We start from the raw sequence: 18,707 nt of genomic DNA on the forward strand, positions 1-18,707 counted from the left end.
AAATAACAGATAGAAGAATATAGATTATAACACAAGAATATAGAATGTAGAATAAGAATGTAAAAGAGTAGAGAATACAGAACAAAGAATATAGAATGCAGAATGCATAATATACAATATGGAATATAGCCTGTAGAATACAGAAGAATATAGGGTATAAAAAAATACAGATACAGAAGATAGAATATAGAACATCCAATATGGAATATAGAATACAGAGTATGGGTTAGAGAATATAGAAAAATATAGAATAGAGTTAAATATAGAATATAAAATAGAGTACGTACAAAGTAGAATACAGAATATAGAGTGTAAAATATAGACTAAAGAACAGAATAGAGAAGTATATAGATTAAGGAATATAGAAGATTCTGGAATAGAGAATGTAGAAATAAATAGAAGATGGAATATAAGCGAATAAAGAATGTAGAATATAGTTTACAGAATATGTGATATGGAATATAGAATACAGAAAATTAGAAAAAATCTAGAGTATGGAAAACAACATTGAATACAGAATACAGACAATGGCGTACAGAAAAATATAGAATTCAGAATGTAGAATACAGAATATAAAATATAAAACAAAAACTACATAATATAGAGAATTTACATTATAGAATATAGAAGATTATGGAATATAGAACGTAGAATGTAAAATACAGAATATACAATATAGAACAATATATGATACAGACTATAGAAGCATATAGAGTATAGAATGTAGAATATGGAATACAGAAAATTTTATAGAAAAATATAGAATACAAAAAAGAACATTGAATATAAAACACAGAGTATGGAATATAGAATACAGAAAATATTTAAAAAATAGAGTATAGAAAACTATAGACTATAGAATGTAGAATACAAAATATAGAATATAAAATGAAGAACACAGAATATAGAAGAATATAGATGATAGAACATAGAAGATAATGGATATAGAATATAGAATGTAAAATACAGACTATACAATATAGAAGAAGAGAGAATAGAGAAGGAATAATGGAGAATATGGAATATAGAATACAGAAAAATATAGTATATAGAAAAATATAGAATATAGAAGAAAATGGAAGAACATAGAATATAGAATTTAGAAGGTAGAATATAGAATACAGAACATAGACTATAGAAGAATTGAAAATATAGAATGTAGAATATGGAATATGAAATATACAATACAGAATATAGAAAAATCCTGTATGTAGAAAAATATACAATATAGAACATCGAAGGTAGAATACAGAGTCTGGAATATAGAATATACAAAAATATAGAATATAGAAGATCATAGACAACAGAACATAGAGAATTTAAAATATAGAATATGGAACATAGAACAGTGAAGATAGAATACAGAATATAAAAGAACTTCGAAAATAGAAGAATATAGTGTATAGAGGATTTGGAATAAAGAACAATATAGAATATACATTATAGAATATAGCATAAAGAATACAGAATATAGAAGAAAATAGAATATAAAATTTAGAATATAAAACACAGAAGAATATAAAATGCACAATGTAGAATACAGAATGCAAAATATAGAATGAAGAATTTAGGAGAATATAGATTATACACTATAGAAGATTATAAATGATACAATATTAAGGAACATAGAATGTAGAATATAGGAGAATATAGAATATGGAATGTAGAAGAATATAGAATGTTGAATATAGTATAAAGAATATACAAAAATACAGTATGTGTAAAAATTTAGAAAATAGATTGAATACAGAACATAGAATACAGGAAAATATGGAATCTAGAATATAGAATCCAGAACAATATATAATGTAGAATAGAGAATGTAGAAAATAGAAGATTTTAGAATATAGAACATAGAATAGACAATATGGAATATGGAATATAGAATACAGAAGAATATAGTCTAGAGAAAAATATAGAACATCGAATAGAGTACAAAGAGTATGGAATATAGGAAATAGGAAAATATAGAATATAGAAGAACATAGAATTTAGAATGTGGAATATAGAATATAGAAGAATTTAGAATATGGGATATAGAATATAGAAGGATATAGTGTATAGAATGTTGAACATAGAACACAGAAGACAGAATACAAAATATAAAAGAAGACAGAAAATAGTAGAACATAGAATACGGAACATAGAAGAATACAAACAAGAATATAGATTATAGAATATACATTAGAGAAGAATACAGAATACAGAATATAGAAAAATATCAAATACAAATTTAGAATATAGAAGAATATAGACTATAGAAGGCTATAGAAAATAAAAGAAAAAGAATAGAGTAGAAGGTAGAATACAGAAAATGAAGAATACAGAATATGGAAGAATAGAGAATATAGAAGAATTAGAATACAGAATACGGAAGACTATAGAATACACATTATAGAAGAATACACACAATAGAAGAATATACAAGACAGAATATAGATTATAGAAGAACATAGAATGCAGAATTTAGAATATAGAAAATTATGGAACAGAGAATGTAAAATATAGAAGAATATAGAATACAGAATAGAGAATAACAAACAATGTAGAATATAGAATATGGAACATAGAGTACACCACACGGAAAAACATAGTATACAGAAAAATACAGAATATACAACATTAAACTTTGAATATACAATACAGAGTATGGAATATGGAACCCAGAATATGGAAAAATTTAGAAATAGAATATAGAAGAATTTAAAATGTAGAATATAGAATATGGACGGCAGGATATAGAGGAATATAGGATATAGAAGAACATAGAACATAGAAGATAAAATACAGAATATAAAAGAAAAAAGAATATAGAAGAATATAGAGTATAGAAGAGTATGGAATGCGGAAAATAGGAGAATGTAGGATATAATTATTGAAGAATATAGAATATTGAAAAAGATAGAATACAGAATATAGGAAAACAGAGCATAAGTTTAGAATATAGAAGATATAGGATATAGAATGCAGAATATAGAAGAATAAAGACTGTAGATGACAGATTACAGGATATAGAAGACAGAACAGAAAAGGAAATAGAGCATTGACAACTAGGGAATGTAGGGTATAGGATATACACTATTGAAGAATATAGAATAAAGTAGAAGTGTATAGATTACAAAATACAGAAGAATAAAGAATGTAGATAGAGATATGGAATAGAGAATATTAGATTACAGAAGAATATAGAATATAGAGATTAGAAGGTAGACTCTAAAATAAAAAATATAGAATATAGAATTCAGAGAAATTTAGAACGTAAAATGTAGGATATAGAATATAGAAGAAAATGGAATAAAGAATGTAGAATGGAGAACAAAAAATATGGAATAGAAAATAGAGGAGAATAAAGAATATAGAAAAATTGGGAATATAGAATGTAGACTGTAGAATATTGAATATAGAATTTAGAAAGTACAGTATACAAAATAACAGATAGAAGAATATAGATTATAACACAAGAATATAGAATGTAGAATAAGAATGTAAAAGAGTAGAGAATACAGAACAAAGAATATAGAATGCAGAATGCATAATATACAATATGGAATATAGCCTGTAGAATACAGAAGAATATAGGGTATAAAAAAATACAGATACAGAGGATAGAATATAGAACATCCAATATGGAATATAGAATACAGAGTATGGGTTAGAGAATATAGAAAAATATAGAATAGAGTTAAATATAGAATATAAAATAGAGTACGTACAAAGTAGAATACAGAATATAGAGTGTAAAATATAGACTAAAGAACAGAATAGAGAAGTATATAGATTAAGGAATATAGAAGATTCTGGAATAGAGAATGTAGAAATAAATAGAAGATGGAATATAAGCGAATAAAGAATGTAGAATATAGTTTACAGAATATGTGATATGGAATATAGAATACAGAAAATTAGAAAAAATCTAGAGTATGGAAAACAACATTGAATACAGAATACAGACAATGGCGTACAGAAAAATATAGAATTCAGAATGTAGAATACAGAATATAAAATATAAAACAAAAACTACATAATATAGAGAATTTACATTATAGAATATAGAAGATTATGGAATATAGAACGTAGAATGTAAAATACAGAATATACAATATAGAACAATATATGATACAGACTATAGAAGCATATAGAGTATAGAATGTAGAATATGGAATACAGAAAATTTTATAGAAAAATATAGAATACAAAAAAGAACATTGAATATAAAACACAGAGTATGGAATATAGAATACAGAAAATATTTAAAAAATAGAGTATAGAAAACTATAGACTATAGAATGTAGAATACAAAATATAGAATATAAAATGAAGAACACAGAATATAGAAGAATATAGATGATAGAACATAGAAGATAATGGATATAGAATATAGAATGTAAAATACAGACTATACAATATAGAAGAAGAGAGAATAGAGAAGGAATAATGGAGAATATGGAATATAGAATACAGAAAAATATAGTATATAGAAAAATATAGAATATAGAAGAAAATGGAAGAACATAGAATATAGAATTTAGAAGGTAGAATATAGAATACAGAACATAGACTATAGAAGAATTGAAAATATAGAATGTAGAATATGGAATATGAAATATACAATACAGAATATAGAAAAATCCTGTATGTAGAAAAATATACAATATAGAACATCGAAGGTAGAATACAGAGTCTGGAATATAGAATATACAAAAATATAGAATATAGAAGATCATAGACAACAGAACATAGAGAATTTAAAATATAGAATATGGAACATAGAACAGTGAAGATAGAATACAGAATATAAAAGAACTTCGAAAATAGAAGAATATAGTGTATAGAGGATTTGGAATAAAGAACAATATAGAATATACATTATAGAATATAGCATAAAGAATACAGAATATAGAAGAAAATAGAATATAAAATTTAGAATATAAAACACAGAAGAATATAAAATGCACAATGTAGAATACAGAATGCAAAATATAGAATGAAGAATTTAGGAGAATATAGATTATACACTATAGAAGATTATAAATGATACAATATTAAGGAACATAGAATGTAGAATATAGGAGAATATAGAATATGGAATGTAGAAGAATATAGAATGTTGAATATAGTATAAAGAATATACAAAAATACAGTATGTGTAAAAATTTAGAAAATAGATTGAATACAGAACATAGAATACAGGAAAATATGGAATCTAGAATATAGAATCCAGAACAATATATAATGTAGAATAGAGAATGTAGAAAATAGAAGATTTTAGAATATAGAACATAGAATAGACAATATGGAATATGGAATATAGAATACAGAAGAATATAGTCTAGAGAAAAATATAGAACATCGAATAGAGTACAAAGAGTATGGAATATAGGAAATAGGAAAATATAGAATATAGAAGAACATAGAATTTAGAATGTGGAATATAGAATATAGAAGAATTTAGAATATGGGATATAGAATATAGAAGGATATAGTGTATAGAATGTTGAACATAGAACACAGAAGACAGAATACAAAATATAAAAGAAGACAGAAAATAGTAGAACATAGAATACGGAACATAGAAGAATACAAACAAGAATATAGATTATAGAATATACATTAGAGAAGAATACAGAATACAGAATATAGAAAAATATCAAATACAAATTTAGAATATAGAAGAATATAGACTATAGAAGGCTATAGAAAATAAAAGAAAAAGAATAGAGTAGAAGGTAGAATACAGAAAATGAAGAATACAGAATATGGAAGAATAGAGAATATAGAAGAATTAGAATACAGAATACGGAAGACTATAGAATACACATTATAGAAGAATACACACAATAGAAGAATATACAAGACAGAATATAGATTATAGAAGAACATAGAATGCAGAATTTAGAATATAGAAAATTATGGAACAGAGAATGTAAAATATAGAAGAATATAGAATACAGAATAGAGAATAACAAACAATGTAGAATATAGAATATGGAACATAGAGTACACCACACGGAAAAACATAGTATACAGAAAAATACAGAATATACAACATTAAACTTTGAATATACAATACAGAGTATGGAATATGGAACCCAGAATATGGAAAAATTTAGAAATAGAATATAGAAGAATTTAAAATGTAGAATATAGAATATGGACTACAGAATATAGAGGAATATAGGATATAGAAGAACATAGAACATAGAAGATACAATACAGAATATAAAAGAAAAAAGAATATAGAAGAATATAGAGTATAGAAGAGTATGGAATGCGGAAAATAGGAGAATGTAGGATATAATTATTGAAGAATATAGAATATTGAAAAAGATAGAATACAGAATATAGGAAAACAGAGCATAAGTTTAGAATATAGAAGATATAGGATATAGAATGCAGAATATAGAAGAATAAAGACTGTAGATGACACATTACAGGATATAGAAGACAGAACAGAAAAGGAAATAGAGCATTGACAACTAGGGAATGTAGGGTATAGGATATACACTATTGAAGAATATAGAATAAAGTAGAAGTGTATAGATTACAAAATACAGAAGAATAAAGAATGTAGATAGAGATATGGAATAGAGAATATTAGATTACAGAAGAATATAGAATATAGAGATTAGAAGGCAGACTCTAAAATAAAAAATATAGAATATAGAATTCAGAGAAATTTAGAACGTAAAATGTAGGATATAGAATATAGAAGAAAATGGAATAAAGAATGTAGAATGGAGAACAAAAAATATGGAATAGAAAATAGAGGAGAATAAAGAATATAGAAAAATTGGGAATATAGAATGTAGACTGTAGAATATTGAATATAGAATTTAGAAAGTACAGTATACAAAATAACAGATAGAAGAATATAGATTATAACACAAGAATATAGAATGTAGAATAAGAATGTAAAAGAGTAGAGAATACAGAACAAAGAATATAGAATGCAGAATGCATAATATACAATATGGAATATAGCCTGTAGAATACAGAAGAATATAGGGTATAAAAAAATACAGATACAGAAGATAGAATATAGAACATCCAATATGGAATATAGAATACAGAGTATGGGTTAGAGAATATAGAAAAATATAGAATAGAGTTAAATATAGAATATAAAATAGAGTACGTACAAAGTAGAATACAGAATATAGAGTGTAAAATATAGACTAAAGAACAGAATAGAGAAGTATATAGATTAAGGAATATAGAAGATTCTGGAATAGAGAATAGAAATAAATAGAAGATGGAATATAAGCGAATAAAGAATGTAGAATATAGTTTACAGAATATGTGATATGGAATATAGAATACAGAAAATTAGAAAAAATCTAGAGTATGGAAAACAACATTGAATACAGAATACAGACAATGGCGTACAGAAAAATATAGAATTCAGAATGTAGAATACAGAATATAAAATATAAAACAAAAACTACATAATATAGAGAATTTACATTATAGAATATAGAAGATTATGGAATATAGAACGTAGAATGTAAAATACAGAATATACAATATAGAACAATATATGATACAGACTATAGAAGCATATAGAGTATAGAACGTAGAATATGGAATACAGAAAATTTTATAGAAAAATATAGAATACAAAAAAGAACATTGAATATAAAACACAGAGTATGGAATATAGAATACAGAAAATATTTAAAAAATAGAGTATAGAAAACTATAGACTATAGAATGTAGAATACAAAATATAGAATATAAAATAAAGTATAAAGAACACAGAATATAGAAGAATATAGATGATAGAACATAGAAGATAATGGATATAGAATATAGAATGTAAAATACAGACTATACAATATAGAAGAATAGAGAATAGAGAAGGAATAATGGAGAATATGGAATATAGAATACAGAAAAATATAGTATATAGAAAAATATAGAATATAGAAGAAAATGGAAGAACATAGAATATAGAATTTAGAAGGTAGAATATAGAATACAGAACATAGACTATAGAAGAATTGAAAATATAGAATGTAGAATATGGAATATGAAATATACAATACAGAATATAGAAAAATCCTGTATGTAGAAAAATATACAATATAGAACATCGAAGGTAGAATACAGAGTCTGGAATATAGAATATACAAAAATATAGAATATAGAAGATCATAGACAACAGAACATAGAGAATTTAAAATATAGAATATGGAACATAGAACAGTGAAGATAGAATACAGAATATAAAAGAACTTCGAAAATAGAAGAATATAGTGTATAGAGGATTTGGAATAAAGAACAATATAGAATATACATTATAGAATATAGCATAAAGAATACAGAATATAGAAGAAAATAGAATATAAAATTTAGAATATAAAACACAGAAGAATATAAAATGCACAATGTAGAATACAGAATGCAAAATATAGAATGAAGAATTTAGGAGAATATAGATTATACACTATAGAAGATTATAAATGATACAATATTAAGGAACATAGAATGTAGAATATAGGAGAATATAGAATATGGAATGTAGAAGAATATAGAATGTTGAATATAGTATAAAGAATATACAAAAATACAGTATGTGTAAAAATTTAGAAAATAGATTGAATACAGAACATAGAATACAGGAAAATATGGAATCTAGAATATAGAATCCAGAACAATATATAATGTAGAATAGAGAATGTAGAAAATAGAAGATTTTAGAATATAGAACATAGAATAGACAATATGGAATATGGAATATAGAATACAGAAGAATATAGTCTAGAGAAAAATATAGAACATCGAATAGAGTACAAAGAGTATGGAATATAGGAAATAGGAAAATATAGAATATAGAAGAACATAGAATTTAGAATGTGGAATATAGAATATAGAAGAATTCAGAATATGGGATATAGAATATAGAAGGATATAGTGTATAGAATGTTGAACATAGAACACAGAAGACAGAATACAAAATATAAAAGAAGACAGAAAATAGTAGAACATAGAATACGGAACATAGAAGAATACAAACAAGAATATAGATTATAGAATATACATTAGAGAAGAATACAGAATACAGAATATAGAAAAATATCAAATACAAATTTAGAATATAGAAGAATATAGACTATAGAAGGCTATAGAAAATAAAAGAAAAAGAATAGAGTAGAAGGTAGAATACAGAAAATGAAGAATACAGAATATGGAAGAATAGAGAATATAGAAGAATTAGAATACAGAATACGGAAGACTATAGAATACACATTATAGAAGAATACACACAATAGAAGAATATACAAGACAGAATATAGATTATAGAAGAACATAGAATGCAGAATTTAGAATATAGAAAATTATGGAACAGAGAATGTAAAATATAGAAGAATATAGAATACAGAATAGAGAATAACAAACAATGTAGAATATAGAATATGGAACATAGAGTACACCACACGGAAAAACATAGTATACAGAAAAATACAGAATATACAACATTAAACTTTGAATATACAATACAGAGTATGGAATATGGAACCCAGAATATGGAAAAATTTAGAAATAGAATATAGAAGAATTTAAAATGTAGAATATAGAATATGGACTACAGAATATAGAGGAATATAGGATATAGAAGAACATAGAACATAGAAGATACAATACAGAATATAAAAGAAAAAAGAATATAGAAGAATATAGAGTATAGAAGAGTATGGAATGCGGAAAATAGGAGAATGTAGGATATAATTATTGAAGAATATAGAATATTGAAAAAGATAGAATACAGAATATAGGAAAACAGAGCATAAGTTTAGAATATAGAAGATATAGGATATAGAATGCAGAATATAGAAGAATAAAGACTGTAGATGACAGATTACAGGATATAGAAGACAGAACAGAAAAGGAAATAGAGCATTGACAACTAGGGAATGTAGGGTATAGGATATACACTATTGAAGAATATAGAATAAAGTAGAAGTGTATAGATTACAAAATACAGAAGAATAAAGAATGTAGATAGAGATATGGAATAGAGAATATTAGATTACAGAAGAATATAGAATATAGAGATTAGAAGGCAGACTCTAAAATAAAAAATATAGAATATAGAATTCAGAGAAATTTAGAACGTAAAATGTAGGATATAGAATATAGAAGAAAATGGAATAAAGAATGTAGAATGGAGAACAAAAAATATGGAATAGAAAATAGAGGAGAATAAAGAATATAGAAAAATTGGGAATATAGAATGTAGACTGTAGAATATTGAATATAGAATTTAGAAAGTACAGTATACAAAATAACAGATAGAAGAATATAGATTATAACACAAGAATATAGAATGTAGAATAAGAATGTAAAAGAGTAGAGAATACAGAACAAAGAATATAGAATGCAGAATGCATAATATACAATATGGAATAGAGCCTGTAGAATACAGAAGAATATAGGGTATAAAAATACAGATACAGAAGATAGAAGAATATAGAACATCCAATATGGAATATAGAATACAGAGTATGGGTTAGAGAATATAGAAAAATATAGAATAGCGTTAAATATAGAATATAAAATAGAGTACGTACAAAGTAGAATACAGAATATAGAGTGTAAAATATAAAGAACAGAATAGAGAAGTATATAGATTAAGGAATATAGAAGATTCTGGAATAGAGAATGTAGAAATAAATAGAAGATGGAATATAAGCGAATAAAGAATGTAGAATATAGTTTACAGAATATGTGATATGGAATATAGAATACAGAAAATTAGAAAAAATCTAGAGTATGGAAAACAACATTGAATACAGAATACAGACAATGGCGTACAGAAAAATATAGAATTCAGAATGTAGAATACAGAATATAAAATATAAAACAAAAACTACATAATATAGAGAATTTACATTATAGAATATAGAAGATTATGGAATATAGAACGTAGAATGTAAAATACAGAATATACAATATAGAACAATATATGATACAGACTATAGAAGCATATAGAGTATAGAATGTAGAATATGGAATACAGAAAATTTTATAGAAAAATATAGAATACAAAAAAGAACATTGAATATAAAACACAGAGTATGGAATATAGAATACAGAAAATATTTAAAAAATAGAGTATAGAAAACTATAGACTATAGAATGTAGAATACAAAATATAGAATATAAAATAAAGTATAAAGAACACAGAATATAGAAGAATATAGATGATAGAACATAGAAGATAATGGATATAGAATATAGAATGTAAAATACAGACTATACAATATAGAAGAATAGAGAATAGAGAAGGAATAATGGAGAATATGGAATATAGAATACAGAAAAATATAGTATATAGAAAAATATAGAATATAGAAGAAAATGGAAGAACATAGAATATAGAATTTAGAAGGTAGAATATAGAATACAGAACATAGACTATAGAAGAATTGAAAATATAGAATGTAGAATATGGAATATGAAATATACAATACAGAATATAGAAAAATCCTGTATGTAGAAAAATATACAATATAGAACATCGAAGGTAGAATACAGAGTCTGGAATATAGAATATACAAAAATATAGAATATAGAAGATCATAGACAACAGAACATAGAGAATTTAAAATATAGAATATGGAACATAGAACAGTGAAGATAGAATACAGAATATAAAAGAACTTCGAAAATAGAAGAATATAGTGTATAGAGGATTTGGAATAAAGAACAATATAGAATATACATTATAGAATATAGCATAAAGAATACAGAATATAGAAGAAAATAGAATATAAAATTTAGAATATAAAACACAGAAGAATATAAAATGCACAATGTAGAATACAGAATGCAAAATATAGAATGAAGAATTTAGGAGAATATAGATTATACACTATAGAAGATTATAAATGATACAATATTAAGGAACATAGAATGTAGAATATAGGAGAATATAGAATATGGAATGTAGAAGAATATAGAATGTTGAATATAGTATAAAGAATATACAAAAATACAGTATGTGTAAAAATTTAGAAAATAGATTGAATACAGAACATAGAATACAGGAAAATATGGAATCTAGAATATAGAATCCAGAACAATATATAATGTAGAATAGAGAATGTAGAAAATAGAAGATTTTAGAATATAGAACATAGAATAGACAATATGGAATATGGAATATAGAATACAGAAGAATATAGTCTAGAGAAAAATATAGAACATCGAATAGAGTACAAAGAGTATGGAATATAGGAAATAGGAAAATATAGAATATAGAAGAACATAGAATTTAGAATGTGGAATATAGAATATAGAAGAATTTAGAATATGGGATATAGAATATAGAAGGATATAGTGTATAGAATGTTGAACATAGAACACAGAAGACAGAATACAAAATATAAAAGAAGACAGAAAATAGTAGAACATAGAATACGGAACATAGAAGAATACAAACAAGAATATAGATTATAGAATATACATTAGAGAAGAATACAGAATATAGAAAAATATCAAATACAAATTTAGAATATAGAAGAATATAGACTATAGAAGGCTATAGAAAATAAAAGAAAAAGAATAGAGTAGAAGGTAGAATACAGAAAATGAAGAATACAGAATATGGAAGAATAGAGAATATAGAAGAATTAGAATACAGAATACGGAAGACTATAGAATACACATTATAGAAGAATACACACAATAGAAGAATATACAAGACAGAATATAGATTATAGAAGAACATAGAATGCAGAATTTAGAATATAGAAAATTATGGAACAGAGAATGTAAAATATAGAAGAATATAGAATACAGAATAGAGAATAACAAACAATGTAGAATATAGAATATGGAACATAGAGTACACCACACGGAAAAACATAGTATACAGAAAAATACAGAATATACAACATTAAACTTTGAATATACAATACAGAGTATGGAATATGGAACCAAGAATATGGAAAAATATAGAAATAGAATATAGAAGAATTTAAAATGTAGAATATAGAATATGGACTACAGAATATAGAGGAATATAGGATATAGAAGAACATAGAACATAGAAGATACAATACAGAATATAAAAGAAAAAAGAATATAGAAGAATATAGAGTATAGAAGAGTATGGAATGCGGAAAATAGGAGAATGTAGGATATAATTATTGAAGAATATAGAATATTGAAAAAGATAGAATACAGAATATAGGAAAACAGCATAAGTTTAGAATATAGAAGATATAGGATATAGAATGCAGAATATAGAAGAATAAAGACTGTAGATGACAGATTACAGGATATAGAAGACAGAACAGAAAAGGAAATAGAGCATTGACAACTAGGGAATGTAGGGTATTGGATATACACTATTGAAGAATATAGAATAAAGTAGAAGTGTATAGATTACAAAATACAGAAGAATAAAGAATGTAGATAGAGATATGGAATAGAGAATATTAGATTACAGAAGAATATAGAATATAGAGATTAGAAGGTAGACTCTAAAATAAAAAATATAGAATATAGAATTCAGAGAAATTTAGAACGTAAAATGTAGGATATAGAATATAGAAGAAAATGGAATAAAGAATGTAGAATGGAGAACAAAAAATATGGAATAGAAAATAGAGGAGAATAAAGAATATAGAAAAATTGGGAATATAGAATGTAGACTGTAGAATATTGAATATAGAATTTAGAAAGTACAGTATACAAAATAACAGATAGAAGAATATAGATTATAACACAAGAATATAGAATGTAGAATAAGAATGTAAAAGAGTAGAGAATACAGAACAAAGAATATAGAATGCAGAATGCATAATATACAATATGGAATATAGCCTGTAGAATACAGAAGAATATAGGGTATAAAAAAATACAGATACAGAAGATAGAATATAGAACATCCAATATGGAATATAGAATACAGAGTATGGGTTAGAGAATATAGAAAAATATAGAATAGCGTTAAATATAGAATATAAAATAGAGTACGTACAAAGTAGAATACAGAATATAGAGTGTAAAATATAGACTAAAGAACAGAATAGAGAAGTATATAGATTAAGGAATATAGAAGATTCTGGAATAGAGAATGTAGAAATAAATAGAAGATGGAATATAAGCGAATAAAGAATGTAGAATATAGTTTACAGAATATGTGATATGGAATATAGAATACAGAAAATTAGAAAAAATCTAGAGTATGGAAAACAACATTGAATACAGAATACAGACAATGGCGTACAGAAAAATATAGAATTCAGAATGTAGAATACAGAATATAAAATATAAAACAAAAACTACATAATATAGAGAATTTACATTATAGAATATAGAAGATTATGGAATATAGAACGTAGAATGTAAAATACAGAATATACAATATAGAACAATATATGATACAGACTATAGAAGCATATAGAGTATAGAATGTAGAATATGGAATACAGAAAATTTTATAGAAAAATATAGAATACAAAAAAGAACATTGAATATAAAACACAGAGTATGGAATATAGAATACAGAAAATATTTAAAAAATAGAGTATAGAAAACTATAGACTATAGAATGTAGAATACAAAATATAGAATATAAAATAAAGTATAAAGAACACAGAATATAGAAGAATATAGATGATAGAACATAGAAGATAATGGATATAGAATATAGAATGTAAAATACAGACTATACAATATAGAAGAATAGAGAATAGAGAAGGAATAATGGAGAATATGGAATATAGAATACAGAAAAATATAGTATATAGAAAAATATAGAATATAGAAGAAAATGGAAGAACATAGAATATAGAATTTAGAAGGTAGAATATAGAATACAGAACATAGACTATAGAAGAATTGAAAATATAGAATGTAGAATATGGAATATGAAATATACAATACAGAATATAGAAAAATCCTGTATGTAGAAAAATATACAATATAGAACATCGAAGGTAGAATACAGAGTCTGGAATATAGAATATACAAAAATATAGAATATAGAAGATCATAGACAACAGAACATAGAGAATTTAAAATATAGAATATGGAACATAGAACAGTGAAGATAGAATACAGAATATAAAAGAACTTCGAAAATAGAAGAATATAGTGTATAGAGGATTTGGAATAAAGAACAATATAGAATATACATTATAGAATATAGCATAAAGAATACAGAATATAGAAGAAAATAGAATATAAAATTTAGAATATAAAACACAGAAGAATATAAAATGCACAATGTAGAATACAGAATGCAAAATATAGAATGAAGAATTTAGGAGAATATAGATTATACACTATAGAAGATTATAAATGATACAATATTAAGGAACATAGAATGTAGAATATAGGAGAATATAGAATATGGAATGTAGAAGAATATAGAATGTTGAATATAGTATAAAGAATATACAAAAATACAGTATGTGTAAAAATTTAGAAAATAGATTGAATACAGAACATAGAATACAGGAAAATATGGAATCTAGAATATAGAATCCAGAACAATATATAATGTAGAATAGAGAATGTAGAAAATAGAAGATTTTAGAATATAGAACATAGAATAGACAATATGGAATATGGAATATAGAATACAGAAGAATATAGTCTAGAGAAAAATATAGAACATCGAATAGAGTACAAAGAGTATGGAATATAGGAAATAGGAAAATATAGAATATAGAAGAACATAGAATTTAGAATGTGGAATATAGAATATAGAAGAATTTAGAATATGGGATATAGAATATAGAAGGATATAGTGTATAGAATGTTGAACATAGAACACAGAAGACAGAATACAAAATATAAAAGAAGACAGAAAATAGTAGAACATAGAATACGGAACATAGAAGAATACAAACAAGAATATAGATTATAGAATATACATTAGAGAAGAATACAGAATATAGAAAAATATCAAATACAAATTTAGAATATAGAAGAATATAGACTATAGAAGGCTATAGAAAATAAAAGAAAAAGAATAGAGTAGAAGGTAGAATACAGAAAATGAAGAATACAGAATATGGAAGAATAGAGAATATAGAAGAATTAGAATACAGAATACGGAAGACTATAGAATACACATTATAGAAGAATACACACAATAGAAGAATATACAAGACAGAATATAGATTATAGAAGAACATAGAATGCAGAATTTAGAATATAGAAAATTATGGAACAGAGAATGTAAAATATAGAAGAATATAGAATACAGAATAGAGAATAACAAACAATGTAGAATATAGAATATGGAACATAGAGTACACCACACGGAAAAACATAGTATACAGAAAAATACAGAATATACAACATTAAACTTTGAATATACAATACAGAGTATGGAATATGGAACCCAGAATATGGAAAAATATAGAAATAGAATATAGAAGAATTTAAAATGTAGAATATAGAATATGGACTACAGAATATAGAGGAATATAGTATATAGAAGAACATAGAACATAGAAGATACAATACAGAATATAAAAGAAAAAAGAATATAGAACAATATAGAGTATAGAAGAGTATGGAATGCGGAAAATAGGAGAATGTAGGATATAATTATTGAAGAATATAGAATATTGAAAAAGATAGAATACAGAATATAGGAAAACAGCATAAGTTTAGAATATAGAAGATATAGGATATAGAATGCAGAATATAGAAGAATAAAGACTGTAGATGACAGATTACAGGATATAGAAGACAGAACAGAAAAGGAAATAGAGCATTGACAACTAGGGAATGTAGGGTATACGATATACACTATTGAAGAATATAGAATAAAGTAGAAGTGTATAGATTACAAAATACAGAAGAATAAAGAATGTAGATAGAGATATGGAATAGAGAATATTAGATTACAGAAGAATATAGAATATAGAGATTAGAAGGTAGACTCTAAAATATAGAATATAGAATTCAGAGAAATTTAGAACGTAAAATGTAGGATATAGAATATAGAAGAAAATGGAATAAAGAATGTAGAATGGAGAACAAAAAATATGGAATAGAAAATAGAGGAGAATAAAGAATATAGAAAAATTGGGAATATAGAATGTAGACTGTAGAATATTGAATATAGAATTTAGAAAGTACAGTATACAAAATAACAGATAGAAGAATATAGATTATAACACAAGAATATAGAATGTAGAATAAGAATGTAAAAGAGTAGAGAATACAGAACAAAGAATATAGAATGCAGAATGCATAATATACAATATGGAATATAGCCTGTAGAATACAGAAGAATATAGGGTATAAAAAAATACAGATACAGAAGATAGAATATACAACATCCAATATGGAATATAGAATACAGAGTATGGGTTAGAGAATATAGAAAAATATAGAATAGAGTTAAATATAGAATATAAAATAGAGTACGTACAAAGTAGAATACAGAATATAGAGTGTAAAATATAGACTAAAGAACAGAATAGAGAAGTATATAGATTAAGGAATATAGAAGATTCTGGAATAGAGAATGTAGAAATAAATAGAAGATGGAATATAAGCGAATAAAGAATGTAGAATATAGTTTACAGAATATGTGATATGGAATATAGAATACAGAAAATTAGAAAAAATCTAGAGTATGGAAAACAACATTGAATACAGAATACAGACAATGGCGTACAGAAAAATATAGAATTCAGAATGTAGAATACAGAATATAAAATATAAAACAAAAACTACATAATATAGAGAATTTACATTATAGAATATAGAAGATTATGGAATATAGAACGTAGAATGTAAAATACAGAATATACAATATAGAACAATATATGATACAGACTATAGAAGCATATAGAGTATAGAATGTAGAATATGGAATACAGAAAATTTTATAGAAAAATATAGAATACAAAAAAGAACATTGAATATAAAACAGAGTATGGAATATAGAATACAGAAAATATTTAAAAAATAGAGTATAGAAAACTATAGACTATAGAATGTAGAATACAAAATATAGAATATAAAATAAAGTATAAAGAACACAGAATATAGAAGAATATAGATGATAGAACATAGAAGATAATGGATATAGAATATAGAATGTAAAATACAGACTATACAATATAGAAGAATAGAGAATAGAGAAGGAATAATGGAGAATATGGAATATAGAATACAGAAAAATATAGTATATAGAAAAATATAGAATATAGAAGAAAATGGAAGAACATAGAATATAGAATTTAGAAGGTAGAATATAGAATACAGAACATAGACTATAGAAGAATTGAAAATATAGAATGTAGAATATGGAATATGAAATATACAATACAGAATATAGAAAAATCCTGTATGTAGAAAAATATACAATATAGAACATCGAAGGTAGAATACAGAGTCTGGAATATAGAATATACAAAAATATAGAATATAGAAGATCATAGACAACAGAACATAGAGAATTTAAAATATAGAATATGGAACATAGAACAGTGAAGATAGAATACAGAATATAAAAGAACTTCGAAAATAGAAGAATATAGTGTATAGAGGATTTGGAATAAAGAACAATATAGAATATACATTATAGAATATAGCATAAAGAATACAGAATATAGAAGAAAATAGAATATAAAATTTAGAATATAAAACACAGAAGAATATAAAATGCACAATGTAGAATACAGAATGCAAAATATAGAATGAAGAATTTAGGAGAATATAGA

This window comes from Elephas maximus, chromosome 12, assembly GCF_024166365.1.
Source record: "Elephas maximus indicus isolate mEleMax1 chromosome 12, mEleMax1 primary haplotype, whole genome shotgun sequence".
In the NCBI taxonomy this organism is placed as follows: domain Eukaryota; kingdom Metazoa; phylum Chordata; class Mammalia; order Proboscidea; family Elephantidae; genus Elephas; species Elephas maximus.